Raw genomic sequence first — 14,342 nt, forward strand, 5'->3', positions numbered from 1 at the left:
GTGTGTGTGTGTGTGTGTGTGTGTGTGTGTGTGTGTGTGTGTGTGTGTGTGTGCGTGTGTGTGTGTGTGTGTGACAGAGAGGGCGATGAGCTTTCTGTGTACTGTCAGCTTTCTGAACTGACAATACACTTACTAAATTTTCATTTGTGCTCGGTCCTTTTGCTGATGATTTTGGTCTAAACATCTAAAACATACAAATAATTATCCTAGCCAAACGTCATAGTCGCTTCCCTTTTACTTTTATTTTAAATAATGGCATAATCCCGCAGATGTTCAACTTAACATCTGGTCCCTTTCGGAGATTATGTGGCCCTATTGGCTTAATCAGATCATAATCACCTGCAAAACTGGAACAGATTGCAGGCGAGTGTTGAAGTGGCCGAAATCATTTTTGTACAGTAGCCAGTGAACAAATTAAACACCAAGAAAATGTTACTAAAATATGAAAATATGCTAAAAGTTCACTCTTTAGTCACCATTTTTTTATCTCAATGATTTTTTGTTTGTTTTTTGCATACAGTCATAATAAAAAATTTTAAAAAAACAGGAAATACACCACCGGTAATTTATTTATTTGTTTTTATGGCATAATTAATCTGGAATTTATCAAGTCATACATTTCTTTAATACTGTGTTGTTATTACTGAAATGTAGGTAAGCTATCAATACGGCATTTGCAAACACAAATTGAACACTTTCGCCCATACGGCTGTTAGAACTTTACTTGAGTATAACAATCTGCATGCACCGTATCAGCTTTTATGTAGTGTGAGTTATGTCAATGGAGAAAATATATAATCATGTAATCGTTTGACCCAAAAAATGCATAAATTCTAATTACTCTAATTAAATTGGTTTCACTATTACTATGGGAAACCTTTCCACAGTCTTCTGTGCTAAAAGAGCAGCATGTTCAGTCTTTTTCATGTGCTGCTGGAGACGAGCAAGCAGACATGGCAACACGACAAGCTACTTCAGGCTTTACATTAATCTATGGAGCTGTGATAATTACAATGCCCTGGAAGCTTCGTATTTTCAGGACACCTTTAGTTTCCATATTGTAATTGTATTCTGTGAATCATAGTCTGTGACTACCACAGTTACAAAATGGCATGAGAGAATTCTTTCAAGCAAATCAATATAGTATCTTCTTCCACCTACAACTGAACAAATGACTTCAATAATTGCATTCTTGCGTTGTGGGATTGTGATGTAGTAACTGTATTTTAGCAGGTTGGAAAGGGAGCAAAAACCTCCAAAATCCATGCTTGAATTCCAGATACCACTCACTTATCTGTATCCTTTTCAAATTGTCTGCCGTCTGGCAGCAACATCTCGCTCTGACTCTCACTGTGACTTGAACATATTACACCGGCTCAGAGTTGGAACTGATGGGCAGACAGACTTTTATTTTTTTATATTGCCTTACAAAATTATTCACACCTGCTACATTTGTTTCACTTTTTGTCTTTTGTGGACTCTTTCTGCCAGCTTTGTACGTCTAGAGCAGAAATGTTCAAGCCCAACCACAGATTCAGAATTTGGATTTAGATCTGGGTTTTGGGTAATTCTAGCATTACTAGTCTTTGATTGAAGTCATTTAATTGTAGCTGGCTGTACATTTAAATTTGATCTACAGTATTGTAGATGTAGTTTAAAAATCTCCTTCCTCCTCACGTTTAATGCTGAACTGCAAACTTCTTATAGCTTTTCTTCAACAATAGCTTCTTTCTTGGTCCACTCATATCAGATCTGTACCACTAATAGGTTGTTCTGTCAACAAATTAATCCACATACGCCAGGGATGTCCAAAGTGTGGCCCAGGGGCCATATGTGGCCCTCGGGGGTTTCTGTTTGGTCTCTTGCAAATACAAGGAGATCCTTTTTTTTTTTTTTTTTTTTTTTTACAAACAAATAAAATCTTTTTAAACACTTTTTAGGTATGAGACAAAGTGTTTTTCTTTTAGTCACATTTGTTTTCATTGATTACACTATTCAAAACAGCGATCACTGCCCAGTGTAAAAATAAAATAAACAGCGAACTCCAAAAAGTTCTGTAAAATATATACCTGTCATTTAATACAGCAACTGTGTATAATTTGGCTCAACAATGATTCTACAAAACTGCTTTAATAAAGTGTTGTCTGTTTAGTATATAAATGATGAGATAAAAAAAAAAAACGTCTTCAGAATTATTTTTATTTTATTTTTTTCAGCTTTAGTTAGGAAAATAAATTGTGTCCCTTTGGTTCTCTGTTAGACAATTTTTGCCCAAATAGGAAAAAGTTTGTTAACCACTGAACTGAGCTGTAGATCTCTGCAGCGTATCTCTGAGTCACCCTGAGCCCTTTAGCTGCTCACCTAATTTATGCTCTCATTCCTCATCCTGTCATTTTAGCTGGACAGTCATGTCTTGGTAGATTTGCAGTTATACTCTCTCCATTTTCAGATGATGGATTGAAAATGGCTCCATATTCAGAGTTTGGAACTTAAGTTTATAACCTACCCAAAAAATATATTCTTGTTCAAGCTGCTGTTTTCTTTGTTCTTCGTGATGCAATTTGTTTGCTAGTGTTCTCTAACCAACCTCTGAGGGAGCGACAGAACGGCTAAAGTAGCACTGAGATTAAAGTACATTCATGTTTCTTTATTTAAAATAATCGAATACCCATGTGTTCTTTTTCTTCTTAAAATAAAAGCACTTTTGCCTAACAAAATGTGAGAAACAACATCATGGGTTTTGAGTCTGTAATTAAAAGCAATTTAAAAAACATACAAAAAAGGTTTTTGTAACTCTTTCATTTATTGTTTAAATTAATTATCCAAACTGCTTTGTTTAAAAAGTGCCGCACCAAACGCTCATTCATTCTGTTAATGCTGCTACCAGTTGGAGAACATTATGGCAAGACTGCATCCTCCTGGCAAATAATATGAAGAGAAAAACACTTGCTGCCCAATGCATTAGTACCATCAGAGTCCACCTCTTTCTAGAAATCCGGAACAAAACACATCTAGACATAAAACAGGAACAACTAGAACTCAACTCTCCTTCTCTCACTCTCTTTTTTTTTGGTTGGCATATGCTCTGCTCTGTGTTCTGCGTGTGGGCAGCCATCCTGTGGAGTTGGCCTGGTCATATTGCCACTGAGCTGGCTAAAATGCTCCACAGGTCATGCCTTGTCTCTCCTTGTCAGCAAGTGCAGGTAACACCGTGTAATGTATCCCCCCTCTCACTATAACCCAGTGGCCCGGGGTTCTGGCTCGGCTTCAGGTCGGCGTGTGCAGCAGAGCAAGGGCCATCCCCCTAATTGAATTATCGGAGTGCAAAAACAGGCATCAGACAGGATTCGTGTCAAACTTGCCCTGAAGCGTCCAGTCAGCCAGCTACAGTAAGCAGGCAGCGGCTTCTGGTTATTCAGGGAAAAAGGAAGGAAAAAAAAAAAAGAAAAACAGATGTGATGCAGCAGACACAGATTTGTGTGGGTCCATCTGCGGAAAGTGTGTGCACGAGGGTGAGGCCCGAGCCCACGTGTGTGTGCGCAGGCACATGTGTTTGTGTGTGCCGCGGAGCTCGAAGAGAGCACTCTAATTTCCGTCTCGCTGGAAAGTGTGATTGAACACGAACCCTTTCGCCGGCGGGTCGAAGCAGTCACACTCTGCAACAACACAAGAGGAGATAAAAAAGGGAGAAGTCTTATTTTGTCCCAAATTTTTCCTGCGCTCTCTCCTTATCCTGGCCTTTCTCTGCCTTTACTCCTTTTCATTCCTACTACTCGAAGCAAATGTCTTCTAGCCTTCAAAGCATTGTGTTGTTTTTTTTGTTTCTATTTCTACCAATTTACCATTTATCAGTGATACTATGTAGAGATTTAGCAAATCAGATTGCTTCCTGTGAGAATTAAAGCCTCTGGATGTCATCTTGCATGAATTTATATGTGTGTGCATCTGCGTGTGTGTGCGTGTGTGTGTGTGTGTTGTTGACCATCTGGCCATGGACAGACCTGACTATGGTTACAATCGCAACAGATTAGAATGAGGTGGAGAGGAAAGCTCCTTTTCTCTCCTTCATTTAACTCATCCCTCCTTGTCTCCCTTGCTTCATTTAACCTGCTCTACTTCTTAACTTAATGCGTGTGTGTGTGTGTGTGTGTGTGTGTGTGTGATTGTGCAGTTATTACTCATTATGGGGGGACCTAAACGTCTCACATTATGGGTGATTCTCATATTTTAGACAGAAAGAAAAACAAGTCTCTGTAATGTAAAAGCCACATTTATTGATGAGGCATTAGCATCGAGGATTGTTAGAGCTAATCTTCAATCTGGGTTAAAACAAGCTGCGTAATGTTCAGCTAAAATGTGGTGAATTAATCAAAAACTTAGCTCGTGATTCAAAGAATGCAATAAATATATGTGAAAAAATCTATTCAATATCTCCGAGATGAAATAAATTCAGTGATCGTAACCGATCCAATACTGGAAATACTTTTTGTGATGGCATCTTTTCATAAAGTTTACGTAAATATATTTCTGTAGCTCTAAAATGTGATGTTTGCCCTTTCAGTCATGTAAAAATCAGAGTGATTGTCTAAATTGCCCTCGAGCCCAGGCTTCTTTCTGAAATGTCACCAAGTGTGATTATGTTTTATCGGTCAGTAATTGAGAACAAGTCACCTATTGGCTACTAAACTGCTGAATGTTAACCCCACAGTATAACAGCGCTGCCGACGAGTGCGAACTCTCTGCCGATTAAAAAAGATTAATAAGACTAATGGATGAAAAGCAGTGTCACTTAAGGCTCAGGCACTCAGGCAAACAGCCGTGGGGGGGAGAAATCGAGAGAACACGGAAAGGCCAACACTGAGAGAGCGTGGAAAAGAGGGGAGGCAGAGCATGTGTTGTGATTCCCTTCGTCTCTTCATCTGCTCCAGTCTGCTTGGCATTCATTCACCACGAGTGGCTGTGACCCCTGTTTTGGCATGCAGCGAGAGTAAGCTGTGCCTTTGTGTGCATGTGTGTGCGTGTGTGTGTGTGTGTGTGTGTGTGCGCGCGCGTGTGCGTGGGGGTGGACGGATGCTCTGGTGCATTATAACTCCACGGGTCTGTGCTCGTTTGTATGTGTGACTGCGTTTGTTGAAAATTGGCTCTGTGTGGAAGGAGCTAAGTAGGAGTCAACTGGAAAATGATTCTGGGCAGTTTGTCTCACGTGTCCACGGTGACGTAGTTGCTGCAGAGCTGCTCCGTCTTCTTTCAGGAGGCGGGCCAGGGGGGGACAGAATGTGTGTCGCTGACTGACTGATTCCCCTTTGTAAAAATGTGTCTTTACCAGATGATGTGCTCGGTGCACTTGAGAAAGGAAAAAAAAAAAAATTGATAGAGCACTACGGATTGACCTTGATGGGAAAACGAGAGGAATTTCTCTTTTTTTAAATGATTCCTTTTGAGTTATTCGGTGCTGTTATGCACATTATCCTTGAAGTTTGATTAGATTTATTAGATTGATGTCACTGTGGTTTGCAATGATCTGTGTTTCATGGTTCACACTGGATCACAGTATATCTGTTTCCTGAGGTAATCTATATTGCTGTGGTTGTACAATGTCAGTCAAGTTCAACTGGCTGCTTAAATTACAGGTAGAAACAATGCTGCCTACGCACCGAGTCCCTTCAAATATTGAATATCAAACAACTCCCCTGGTGTACTAAGATGCCACTTTATTAAAAATGAGGCATAACATTTTCAGATAGTGGAGCTGTACAATAAGATCCTCAATGAGGACATAACTATCATTTAAAAACTGGGATTGTAATTATTTATTTTGAAAAAAAAAACAACTTCAATTATGTTTTCAAAAAAAAGAGAAAGAACTGAGCACATTAAATCTACTCAGGATTTTATTTGTCCATAAAAGGCCAGAACTGTTTAGACCAGCTTAGCCATATTCAATAAGTTATACTGTGATCCAATGAGGCTTGTTTGTCAGGTTAAAAGTTCCCTTTTAAAGTAACAACTGAAATAGCAGCAATTCTAATTCCTTTCATTAAGCTCAAATATGTGGATAATTTAGTTTTTTCATTGGTCTCATGTAATATTCTAACCTTGTGGGGAGTTATGTCATGTTTTCATTGTGTAAGCAGAAAATCATCCTAATTAAAAGAAATTCACATTTTAAAACATGAATCGTTGTGTAATTAATGTATATATTGTTTGTGAAATGAATTAATTTTTTTTCAATTTTTAAAATTATATGTTGAGTGCCCTTAAGAAGCTAATCATCAGCAATTTTGTGACATAATTCCACCCAGATATTTAGTTATTGTCTTTTTTTAACCTTTTAAATTTTTTCTTTGTGTAACGTCAGCCTTTAAGCATAGCCCACAAATTTAGAGTTGAGTTTACGGTTCTGGAGATTTTCAAAGTAGTTTTGATGTATGTTTGGGACCGTTGTGCATGAAAACACCTAACTGTGTTCAGCCTACTGCCATCGGACAAAAACTGTCATACTCAGTGTGGAAAGGAAACCAGTTATGTTCAAGAACAACCCAGCAGTACTTTGGCGAAAGCCTTGACATAAAGTGAAAACTACTGCAACACTGTTGACATCGCATCTTCTCATTCCATGATGATGGAAGAACAAGGTGCCGATGACCAAGCTCAAATGAAATTTTGCAACTGCCCTAAAAGACAAGTACTTTCTAGAAACTCTACCCTGTTTCTCATTCTTTAGCATATTGGGTCATTGGTCATAAACACGTTAACACGTGCACTTGAGAAAAAAAAAAAAGTTTGAAAGCATTGGCTTAAAAATTCTTACTCTGTTTAATGGGGGGGTCATTAAACAGAGTAAGGAGTAGTGAAACAGGCAAAAGAAGAAAAATAAAGGGTCCAATGAAATATATGGGAAAAACATAACTGAAGCAAAAATATTAAAATGATTCAAGGACAATTACAATGGGGCAAGAAATAACTGCAAGTATAGAAATATGCATACCTCCTGAAGTAATGATTCACAGTCGTTTGGAGTGCATGTTGATTTATTTCAAAATTAGCACCTGAAATGCAGGAGCATAAGGAGCGATAGAAGAAACAAGGGATACAAATGAGAACAGACAAATTAAACAACAAGAACAGTAAGCATATGGCACAGTGATTTACCTATTAAAACATACCAAAGCACTGTAACTCCATACACTATTATGTGAAGAGGCCAAATTCATCTGGCCTAGTTTGCTCATCAGTAGCTTAAGTTTTGTCAATTTTGCACACCCCAGAGGGGACCTGTAAGGTATCTCAGTCTGTGGAAAAACCAAGATTTTAATGACTTGGCACTCCAGCAATGCATGTCCTGAAAAACAATTTCCATTTAAAAGTGGCCCCAAACACATAGCAAACAAGCCAGATCACAAGTCCAAAAAGCAGGAGAGGACAAAACCCCCAAAATAGTATGTTAGGTGAAAACTTTGACGCAGACCACACAAAAGCTGTGTGCAAACATCTTGTAGCCGATTTACTTTCGCCACTGACATTGCATTTCAAACCCACAATAAGTTGAACATTAGTTCTATTTTTCTCCCTTGTCTGAATGTTTTTGACAAGGCTAAAGCATCAGAAACATCTGGGATTAGCTTACAAGAAGATCATGGCTTGGCATAAAATACAGCCATTCAAAACCCTGCATGCTCCCCAAAAAGCATCACTGTGACGAGGTGGAAGTGACAGAGATTTTTACGCTGCGGATACAATGAGATGAGTCATATGAAGGGTTTCTAGACAGAGGAGGGAAATCAGGGCAGCATAGCTTTGCACTGGTGGCTTGGCTAATATTAAACAAACATGCAATGATGCACATGAAAACATATGTCGGCAAAGGCAATAAGAAGTCAGACCTCTGAAGAAAACACAGACCAAGGGACTGTAAAAAAAAATAAAATAAATAAAAAAAGCAAGCCATTTCAACACAAGTAATGAATTGCTAAAAGAGAAACTGGCATAGTTTAAGATGAAGCGCCAAGGACTTTCACAAAGCTTGCTCACAATTTTGTGATGGTTATTTATTTTAGCGTGAAGTGAAATAAAGCTGAAAAACCCATCTACAGAGCAACCTCCACCTTGAAGCCCTTACCTTAGCCCTCTACTGAAATTGCATGGGTCTTGCAAGGACGTTGAATGAAGCCTTTCTGATTTACAAATAATAAAATGTTATTTTTCAAAGCAGCAACTGGCATGAGTACCTTGACAACAAAACTATAACTGATCGTCAATTTGTTTAAAAAAAGACAACTTTTTTCATATTTCGGTGTTGTGCACATGAGCGTAGATTTGTCCATCGAGTTGTTTCAATATTAGATGAAATCAAAATTGGACACTTGTGGCCCAGGTTTTTGTTCGGCTTCAATTTAGTCAGAGGGCGAGAAAAAAAACAAAAAAACACATGAGAGCGGAGGATACGTTCTTTGAATTGCTGTCTTTCATTCTTTGAAAATTGAATTTATAATTTTCAAATGTGGCGCAAAAAGGACTCGCTTTATATCAAATGGAAACAATGGCGTAGAAAAATCCACAGAGTAATTATCTATTTTCCGTTGTTAGCTGATGTAAAACAGGATCGTACACTGACCTCTCACCCATTGCCAGCTCTGCATGATTTAAAGGTGCTTGAATACATGTTGTAGTCATAGTTACCTTACTTATAAAAACATTGTTACTGCAGAGAAGGTTTCAGGTTGAATCTCACAGGGAGAAAGAAAAAATGAGACAGAAAAGTAAGCTGTGACAAAATAATTCATGTTCAAGTGTAAAAAGGGAGGCGGTTTTATAGAAAATATGTTGTTTATATGTTTGATCAGGATCAAACAGTTTTTAACAGGTTACAGCAATTTATAATCCTTTATGATAAAATGTCACTTTTATGGCATCTAAATTATGGTTTACAATTACTTAATTGTATCATGTAAACTGATAACATTAACATACAATTAATAACCAGGCTATTCAAATGTATTATTCAACATTTTATCAAATTACATTATTACCACAACCTTCAAGATATAGTGGTTGTAAAAAGCATTTACTTGGATGGACGATACATATGTGTGTGCGACTCCTTTCTAATTATTTCTGAATTATTATTACCTCACACTTATCCAGTGCACTTCTGTTACAGCATCACAGAAAATCACAAAAGGTGCAAATATTTTTGCAGGATAGAGAAAAAGATTTTTACAAGACTGAACTAGTGGGAAGCTGCAATATTGACAAACAATACACGGCATTTGCAATACAGCAGCTGTGTACATCTGTGCATATTGGCACATTTAACTACATTTTCTGATAAATTTTTAAAGTCATGTTTTCCAATCTACAATAACTTACCAAATGAAAATTAGCATTAGGAAATTTGTGAAAGTCTTACTAATTGAACTCTGTGTATTCACAAGAGAAACAGCCTGGAGAGAGCCTGTGTAATTATAATACTAGAAAAAAGTAAAAGCTGTAATAAAGCTGACTCTTTTTTTTTTGTCATAATGCAGCGAATATCGCTCTCGTATGGCTCAATAATATTTTTCCTTTATGCGCATAAGTAATTTTCACCCGTCAGATACAATTAATATGAACCAGTCAGTAAAGGGCTGCAGATAACACCACAGCGCTAAATGGAGATGAGCACAGTGAGTCAGTGTAATTGATGTGCTAAACAGGCAGTTCCACTTTGTGGGCCTCAATAAGTAGCCACAGTGCCATCTAGAGGCATCTTAGGAGATTGCGAGCTTAAAAACTAAACTTTGAACGATAAGTTCCAGTGCAGGGATGTGTTGACCTGTAGTCTGCCTGAACAGTGTAAGAAAAAAAGGTTTAGTTGGACACACACACACACACACGCACCCACACACACACACACACACACACACACACACACACACGCACACACACAAACTACACTACATCACATACAAGAAAACAGTTTACCTAAGCAAGCTAAAGTGAATGAGAATATAGAAAGATTGCATATATACAAAATATTTATGTTTCTTCATATGAAGACATCCAAATGAGAGCACAGTGATACTTGTGAAAAATAAATATTTTATGTGTATTTGTTTATGCAGTATTTTATATAAACATGGTATATTGATATACATGTTTTATGCAAATAATTTACAAAATTGCAAATATTATGCAATACTGCATAATAATCTGCAGCATGGAAAGCAAAGCTTTTGCTCACCCTGTATATGCACTGGCTTTAGAAACTGGCCAATCAATTGACTTTTTAAACACTTGTTGTTTCAGCAGACCTCCGCCTGTGCATGACGGTGTGTGTGGGCCTGAACTAAAAGCTGCAAAGCTCAAAATCTTCTGGTTAACATTTTCACTCAGATGCTTGCTAATCGCATGGTAAAAGTAAATGCGTGCATAAATATGCAGCCGTACTGAACATAAAAAGTGAAAATACGAATACAGTTTTGAGTCTGAAGGTTTTGCACTTAAGTCTCTAAGCCCAGCTCTCTCATGTATCTTTTCTGTTTACCACGCTCCTTGGATTTGCATCTCACGTCTCGTGGTTTTTGAAGTCTGTGCACACGATTGCATAAAAGTCTCACTAAGCATTCACATCTCAGATATGATTCCACATGACTTTAAAAAACACTGTGATCAGGGTGGGGTTTTGCTGAGTGCTGAGGCAGGATATTTCATTTTGATGATTTTAGAAAATGTCTCTACGGGAATGGCTGCAAATGACGGTCACTAAAGCAAAAGCTAAAAAAAAGTTAAAGAAAAAAGAATAAATAAGCATAGCAAGTTAAATGAAAAAGCAAAAACATTTGCACAAGCATTTGCAAATATGTTTATTTTATGAGAGCATCTAGTTTGCCACTGGGTTAAACAGAGTCTCATGAAAGTCATTTGTGTCTGGACGACGGCCAATAGTGTCATCTGTGTGTCCCAATTTTGCAGAGCATCAATGTTTGGTCAGCAGATGGATTGGAATTAGGGGCACTTATGTTGATCACTACATCTGAATTCATTACATGACATGACACAGTAATGTGATTTTGGAGTTTGTATATTTTTTCCATTTAAAACAAAACTTGGAAAAACATGATCAAACGACTTGCACACAAATGCAAAATAAAGGTTGACCAAACTGAACAAATGAAACTCTGTCATGTCAGAATTTTTCAAACATCTTTACATGTAGAGATGGAATTCAAATTAGATTTTTTTTTGTAGATGTAGTTACTTCAATCAACAATTACTTTATGAAAAAAAAACATTATTGAGTCCCAACATTTTGATACGGCCCTAAGATTTTATCATTATTATTATGAAACCACTATATGGATATGACCAGGCGTGAAAGTAAGGGGGTACGGCAGGGTACTGCGTACCCCTAAAAGATTTAGCGGGGGTACGCAGTACCTGCAAGAGAGGGGAGCGGCTGTCTGCTGTAAAAAAAAATCTACGGGTTCACTGTGCAGCTGTGAGTTCGCCCACTAATCAGCTGTGTCTGATTAGTTTTTCAAGAACAATCTAAAACAGACTTAATCAGTTAATAAATAACTTTTTTCCCATGTCATATTGTTTCTGAACTGTTCGTTCAGAAATAATATGAAATGTTTCTGAACGAACATTTCATATTGTGGGCTAGTTTGTATGTGGGAAATACAAACTAGCCCACAAGTTTGTATTGTGGGCTAGTTAGGGTTAGAGCAGGGCTGCAATACGTTGATCGCGGAAGGTTTTGAGTCGATCTCAGCATCAGGTGACAAACTGAACGCAGCCAGGAGGCTGAAACCAGCACGTCCTCCTCTGGCTGGCTTAAAACGTTCATAACTTTATTAAAGAACAACAACAAAAATCAACAAAACGTGTTCAAATTAATGACCCAACAACAATAATAATCTCAGTGATTATTGTTTCAACAAGGTGTTGCGCAATTCTGTGCGTTTTGGTTCCATTACTAGAGCAGGAGTTTAAAATGAACTAATCAACCACCGCTGTGTTCATGAGAGGTTTATTATTAATAATCGCTAAATAAATATAGAGCCTGAAAACCTAATATTGTAACGGACTGAATGTTATGTTTTAACGTAATCTCTGGTCGGCTTGTGGTGCGCAGGAGGTTGCCATGGCAACGGGTGTGCTTAAATGACAGAGAGAGATGGAGAATAAAAAGGTGCGAGTGGTTTAGAGTTGATCACCTGTTCAGGTTGTTTTCCTTTGTCTTGGCGCATCACAACCGCTGTAGTTTCTATAAACGATCAACTTGGACTAATGACCTCGTTCTTTGAGTAGGCTATACGTTATTTACAACAAATATCAAACACGATAAATATGTTTCATTAAGTATTTAACAAACAAATGGCTTCTACCGCGATAATTATGTGAAATTAAATTAATTGTCTAATATAAAAAATCGTTTGGTGCTGTCGGGCTCAGAGTCTGAGAGGCTTTTCCTTTATCAAACAAATAGTTTTTTGCTTCTTATTTGGTGGAAATATTGATGTTAATGAGATTTTCTCCAAAATAATAACCTTTTTCAACCTTTATGGCTCCACTGTTGAAAATGAGGCTCATTTTCAACAGTGGAGCTGTTGACATTGAAATGTCATTTGTGACATTTGTCACAAATGACATTGAAATAAAATSCAGTCCAACATCTGGTTTGAGGTGATTCCTCTGGAACCTGTTGGAGGAAAAATATTCCAACTTCAGAAGATGAGCTTTAACTTAACAGAGCTCTGTGGTTCCTCCCGTCAGTATGAGAGTCAGGGTGAGGAGGCGCCATGTTAGGAAGACGAAGTGGAAGCTGCAGGATCTTCAGAACAAACAGGTCATGATGCTGGGCTACTGATTATCCCTCTGTCTGGACACAGGATCAATAGAACCAGTTTAAAAGATAAATGAATGGTTATATGCCAGACATGGAAACTGGGATACACTCCATACCATGATGTTCAGAATTTAGGTCTCATGGCATCTCAAGGTGTCAACATTGCAGCCAGTGGGCTTCAGCTCATGAATTGCTACAAAATAAAGCTTTATTTTCAATTCAAGAGCTACAAGATAGCTCTATATATTATTTTGTTTTGTTTTGTCATAGTACCCCCAAGAATTTAAAACTACTTTCACCCCTGGATATGACACCCATATGTAATGCATGCGATGGAAGTCAACATGGCTACAAATAAAGATTGAGAGGCTCAAATTAATTGCAAGAAATAACAAACAATTTATTTTAAATTTGGTGAAGTTTTCATTGTTTTAGGACAGACACTTTAAAACTCAGTGACGTGCGGTCAGGGGAGGCAGAACCTCACCTGTCATGGAAAAATAATATATAATATACAATCATTTATATTGCTATTTTCACCCTGTGGTTTTGTACTATAAAGTATCTATKTTTTACTTAGCTTAACCAATTCTGATAAGTTTTTCTTCAAAATCGCTGGATTTTCGCATTTTCCCATTCCAATGCTCAGACGCGAAGCCGGTGAGGCAGCAGCGAGCTGAGCCTCACCTGCGATTGCGCAGCCTCCCTCTAACTGCACTGGCTGCCATTACTTGACAGTTCGTCCTGTCTGTACACCGGCAATAAAATGGCTAAGAAACATTTAATATATGGACTGATTTTCCATAATTTTGCTTATGTATGTAATGTACAGTGTTTTTTGTCAATAACTGTGTGTGTATCGTGTTTTGTGTGCAGGGGAGCTATCAGAAACGGCAGAGAACAGGCTCCGCTGAGGGGAGACCAGGCTCCGCTGGGGGCGCTCATGTTCCCAGATATTGTGACTGCACAACTGCAGAGTAAGACGCAGTGAGCTAGCCATGGAGCTAGCCACACAGTAAATAAGTAAAGTACAGCGATATATTTGTTTTCTTCTCTCTTCCAACGTCAACACGAAAGACTACATTTCTACACTTAAACAGTTTTCTAAAGTGGATTTTCAATTGAAGCAGGAGGTGATAACTAAAGGAAGACCGGAGCTGGGGATAAACGTGGCTTTGGATGAACGGATATTTTTGTGCAGAATTAGCGGTGCATGGATTTCATTGATATGTAAAGGTAAGACAGCAATAAGATGTTTTTGTTTAGGTTTTTAATGAAATGTGCGTTTTGTGGGCTACGGTTAATGTTTAAATAATTCAGTAAAGTAGAAGCGATAGCTAATCTACCACAGCAATTATTTATTAATAAAACATTGAGCCTAAAACCTACTACAACAACAAACTAAATGTTCGGTTCTGTATGCAAAATTCTTGAATGTTTTTTGGTGTTAAATCCTAAAATATGAAGTGATATTGTTGTCAGTTGCTATTGCAACGAGTCTGCTTAGCTT

At 37.9% G+C, this 14,342-nt stretch overlaps 1 long non-coding RNA gene across 1 annotated transcript; it reads right to left on the reverse strand.

Annotated features, from left to right (window-relative positions):
• Positions 1-2,851: 2,851 nt before the first annotated feature.
• LOC103469339 (uncharacterized) lies at positions 2,852-8,176 on the reverse strand. Its single transcript, XR_534331.1, has 4 exons — positions 8,120-8,176; positions 7,153-7,292; positions 6,989-7,049; positions 2,852-3,656 (listed from the first exon to the last, which is right to left on the reverse strand). It is a non-coding gene; the product is annotated as an uncharacterized LOC103469339 (long non-coding RNA).
• Between the last annotated feature and the right edge of the window lie 6,166 nt (positions 8,177-14,342).

This window comes from Poecilia reticulata, linkage group LG1 (genome assembly GCF_000633615.1).
Source record: "Poecilia reticulata strain Guanapo linkage group LG1, Guppy_female_1.0+MT, whole genome shotgun sequence".
NCBI classification, from domain to species: Eukaryota; Metazoa; Chordata; class Actinopteri; order Cyprinodontiformes; family Poeciliidae; genus Poecilia; species Poecilia reticulata.